Source organism: Cucumis melo, chromosome 6 (genome assembly GCF_025177605.1).
Source record: "Cucumis melo cultivar AY chromosome 6, USDA_Cmelo_AY_1.0, whole genome shotgun sequence".
Taxonomy (NCBI): domain Eukaryota; kingdom Viridiplantae; phylum Streptophyta; class Magnoliopsida; order Cucurbitales; family Cucurbitaceae; genus Cucumis; species Cucumis melo.
The window spans coordinates 18,934,531-18,939,642 of record NC_066862.1 but is presented as its reverse complement, the minus strand read 5'-3'; the positions used below and the strand labels follow the sequence as shown (position 1 = coordinate 18,939,642).

At 30.8% G+C, this 5,112-nt stretch overlaps 1 long non-coding RNA gene across 9 annotated transcripts; it reads left to right on the top strand.

The window, feature by feature from the left end:
• Positions 1-748: 748 nt before the first annotated feature.
• Positions 749-4,912, top strand: LOC103493295 (uncharacterized). 9 transcript variants are annotated; one of them, XR_007822000.1, is made up of 6 exons: positions 749-2,269; positions 2,709-2,771; positions 3,309-3,338; positions 3,446-3,487; positions 4,095-4,154; positions 4,675-4,912. It is a non-coding gene; the product is annotated as an uncharacterized LOC103493295 (long non-coding RNA). The 9 variants fall into 9 exon arrangements; XR_007821997.1 differs by having other exon boundaries at positions 4,668-4,912; XR_007822003.1 differs by lacking the exon at positions 2,709-2,771 and having other exon boundaries at positions 4,668-4,912.
• Positions 4,913-5,112: the final 200 nt, after the last annotated feature.

Here is a 5,112-nt window from a genome sequence, read left to right as displayed (position 1 = left end):
TTTTTTTTCACAATTCCCGCGAAAATGAAAAAAGAAAAAGAAAACAATAAATTGATGCATAGGTGAAACAAATTTTCAAGTGTTATTGATTTTGTTTCAAGTGTTTCCATCATGCAAATTAAAATTGTTTATTTTGTTTGCTATCTATACAATTGTTTTATTTATATCATTATATGTAATTGTTTGTTGACGTGGTTTTTAGTAATTTTCTGATATGTTCTGATACTGTTTATAACATTCTCATCAGTTTATGTATCGATTATTCATTATCCATTGGTTTATTGTTTGATTTTCTGTACTTATTTTACATTTGTATGTAAGTTATATATGCATGAACAATATAGTGTTTGAAGTCATATGTATTCTACTATATGTATGACAATAATGTTAAAGCTTATTTCGGTCCATGCATAATAGTTATCAAACATGATGTTCTCAGGATATTTTACATTTCAAGCTTAATGAATCTTCAATTTTTTTATTGTTTTATTTTATTTTATTTTGGGAGAATTTGTTTCGTAAAGTTATCACTACAAGAAAAATGACATATTATGACAGTCTATTACACCCCAAATTGAAAGAAGAGAAGAAAAAAATGTTATGAAATGCAAAATTTGCATTTTTGGCGAAAAAAACGCTGTTTTCGAATTTCGCTATTTATGGCAGTTATTTGTTGTCATAAAATCTAAAAAGATTAAATAATTTATTAAAATAAATTTTAATAAAATAAAATTTTAGGAAATTCACTCAAACCCTCGTGCAAAGTCCAACCTCACGAACGCCTCTAAGACTCCAAACGCTGCTGGCCATCAGAGGATCAAACTCCACCCTCAACCTCGTCTCCAAAGTTGTCGACCATCTACAATAGTAGTCTGTCACTGGCAAACATCGCCCACCATCCATCTCCGGTGTCTATTTTCTTTACAACTTTTAATATTTACTCATAGATCTTAAAGATTTTGTTTTATCTCTCACCATTTTCCTTCTCCCAATTTTTAATTTTTTTTTAGTTATGTCCATCCGGCTTTTCATTCTCCCCATTCTCCATTCTCCCTTCCTTCTTCTTCTTTTCTCTCTTCCTTAACCCTCTTCCATAGCCAAACCTTTTCAACGACAAATGAATCGGGCAGTGAAGTGGTTCGCTTTAAAGTTTCTCCCTCAACTACTTGGTTATTCAGAAGGGTGACATCACAAAGTGGTTCATCGATGGCGTTCTTTTGATGCCATTGTCAGTAACTCTATCTTTGACCTCTACTTTGACTAGGCTAATTTATTAAAGGGCTTATTGACTTGCTTTTTTGTTTACAGAAAAAAAAGTGTGATGAGATGTAATCAATTGAAATCTCATGTGTCTTTGAGTAATTATCGAACCATCTTTTGTTTGAATGATGGGATGGTTAGGATTTTATATGAATTTCTTTGAGTTTGTAGTTGAATTGAAGTGAGAACATTCTATAGGGGTTGGATTGCTTTTACGTTGCTACACCTATAATTATCAATAGTCATTGAGAATTGTTTTGTAGAATTTTGATTTTTTTTCTCCTTTTTTTTTTTTTTTGTAAAAAACAATTCTATTGATGAATGAAATACACAAGTAAAAAGTAAAACTCCAAACACTAAAATTCAAAAGGACTTTTCAAATGGAGACTAAATGGAAAAAGCTTTATAGAATAATAAAATTAAAAAAACTTGCACTAGTAGAGAGTACAAGTTTATGGTATGTTTAGCATACCATAAATGATGGTATGTTTATCATTCTCAAGGAACTTATGTATATAAATACCAGCATTCTACTATATGTTTAGCATTCTCAATAATTTATGGTAATCAACAATTCTTAGAAGATGGCTTTAAAGGAACAATAGAATGTTTAACGAGGGCAAAAACTCTTTAATTGTTTGTTAGTATTTTTTTTTTCTTTTTATCAGTTTTAGTCGCTACATTAATTTGATGTATTATTCTCTTTTTTCAACAAGTATTATCTAAATGATCTTTTGGCAAATGGAATACTTTTTTATTTCAATGAGAAACCTTTTTATTTAAAGAATGAAATACATCAGTTGAAGTCCTTTGTTTATGTATAGACAGGAAGGGGAATAATTATAAAAATCAATTGAACCTAGGAAATGAAGTAACAAAAATCAGTTTTTTTTCCTAGCTTTCTACTTTGCTTTCTGATATAGGACTTAACATTCAAGAAGCACATGTGTTTTCAACAATTGATGGTTACTCCTCGGATGTATTTGTCGTAGATGGATGACCTATTGAGGTACTGTATTGTGATATATTCTAAATATATATTTTGTTGTTTCTACTGTTGTGTTGCCCTATTTTTTCATATTTTATGTTCTTTGTTTGATTAGTTATTATTATTATTTTAATCCTATCACTGTAACTAATCCACCCCAAAAGTAATCCAAAATTGAATGTTGGGATTGGAGTGCTACTGCTTGCTCAACTAGTTCTCTTGTCTTCCAACCTGTCTATTTTAAATCAAGTCACGACGTTTAACAAAGATCCTTCACATTTTGCATCTGTATCTAAGGACTTTAAATGGAAAATTGTATCAGTTGAGTTACTTAAAAGAAATTATGTATTATCTCAGGTCAGCCACCTTCTAATATTATAAGGAGGGATCTGTATTATGTTCTATGTAATAGGATTTGTGTTAAGCCTATATGTTGCTGATTTTGCAATCTCGTGACTAGGAAACTGTAGCAGGATCTGTGTTAAGCCTATGTGAATATCTCTGTTACTATAGTTGTAAATTGGTAAGAATTTTTCTTTCAACTTGGGTTTTCCTAGATGTGTCGTTTTCTAGAATAACAAGATGATGTACCAATGCATATGTGAATAGTAACAATCATATTTTGGTAAGAATTTTTCTTTAGTTTTTAGCTTTCAACTTGACTTTGTGATCGATCTCTTTATGTTTGAAAAAACAAGGTATTTGCCCATTTTACCGTTCTCCCCTTTACCTCTTTGTTCTACTATGTCCTAGGTGCACTACTATACAGTTAAATTCAAAGTAAGAGTCCTTTTCCAACTGTTCTATTGTTTACTATTGAGTTGCAATTATTTGGGTCTCTTCCTAGTTCCTATAGTATATTCAGGATGCTTCTCGCAACCAGAAATGCCATGAAACTTCAAAACTAACTTTTTTGTATTTTCAATTCCTAACTCAATTCCTCTGTGATGATTATATTTATCAATTAATAGATAGTTGTTACAAGTTTTATTTTGTGTTTATAACTATCTAATGCACTATGTATTTACATTTTCTTTGCAACTCCGATCATGTTCTTCAGACACATTTTCAAGGTTGGCTGATGGTTATAGTGAGTTCTCATTCTGTAATGCTTTGTGAGAGAAGTGTGGTGTGTGTTTTATGGGAAGAGTGATCTTTAAAGTACTTATTGTCTTTATGGTGGTTTTTTTTTTGTAGATCATGGCACTCTTGAGTGGATTTGCTAGAGTGTACACTGAGGTAAATTACATGTGTTCAATTTTAATAATGTCACTATTTTTTTAATCATACATACCATTTGTTAAAATTGAAAGGCTCCTCACCCCCAAGTAAGAACTTTCAATACGTTAAATAGGTTTCTGTTGAAACATGAAATATTTCATCGATACTTTGATAGAGAAACCTCTGTTGACTTTTGTGCTGGGTTTTAGTTTGAAAGCCATGGGACAATTCTTTTTAAGTTAAATTCTGATCGGTGTTTTTTTCATTATGCGTAAAATTTTCTTCCGTGGGCTATAATCAAGAAACGCCCTTCAAGTAATGTAAATGTACAAAACTTCTTGTTGTATATGTTTGGCATGACATTCAATTTGGCATGGCGTTCAATGCTATTGCCATAATGATTCAAGATTTTGATGCAATCGCGAATAAGTAAGTTAGCACTTGTGCATTTTTTTTCTTTCTATTTTTCTCTCCATGATTTGAAGAACATTAATTTATGATTTTGATTTGGATACAAACTTTCTTTTTTCTTTGGGAAAATGGGCTATTTTCTAGTAATCTATACCCAGAAAATCTTAAATTTTGTTTGCCACCTGAATATTTTGTTTGACTATGCTTTTGTTAGGGGGTTCTTTCATGGTGACTCATTTATTACGGTTATCATGATCCTAAATCTCGCCCTCAGGTATTAAAAATTGCACTCTTAGAGTTATTAGCATCAATAGTAGATCTTATCATAGGCTAACTTTATGGAAGTCTTCATTATTCAGTCAATTAAGTCTTGTGGGTTTGTGTGATAGTGTGAAAATATACACTGCAAAAATAGTACCAAGTCTATTTTCTTAATTTTCTTATATCTAGAAAAATATGGTGACAACATTTGTTTTTCCAGTGGCATTGTTGTATCTATGGTGTTGAAGTATGCTGATAATATTGTGAACATATTGCTTATTACAACTACATGGCCTTAATTCATTTGGTGAATTTATTTGTACTACCTTTAAGGTCCTAGGCCTACTACTTAAAGTTGTTATATTGCAATCCTACTACAATCATCATCAAATGTGTATGTGTTGTGTTATGTATGTGTTGTGTCGTTAAAGTGTGTTGTGTATATGTTGTGTTATTGAAGTGTGTTGTTGAAGTGAATGTGTTGTGTTATTGATGCATAAAGTCATACTCTAAAATTTCTTTTTAGTTTCTAGGTTCTGCAAAAATCCATTGGAGCAGTGAAGCCATATTTGCGGCAATTCATTGATGTATAGGCCTTTTTGTAGGTTTGGTAGCAAAAATTTGGTTCAAATGTACTTATTTAAATAGCTTGTTCGTACCAAAACATATATGTTCATTGCTTCATTGTACAAACACTTTACCAACAATTGTACATATATTAGAAAGTGTATGTTAAAGTATATATATTAAAGCGTTCACCGTTTCTTTTCATATGGATGTGTTATATAGTACTTTGTGATTGTATTGGTCTGTGTAATGGCAGGGCTCAGATTCAATAAAAAATAGGGCAAAAAAAAACATAGATTGAAAATACAATTATGACATTTGAATCTAAAAAAAACTTTCATCGAAAATGTTTTTTGACAGTTAATTAAAGTCATGGTAGGTGAAACGATGACAATTAATAAGTA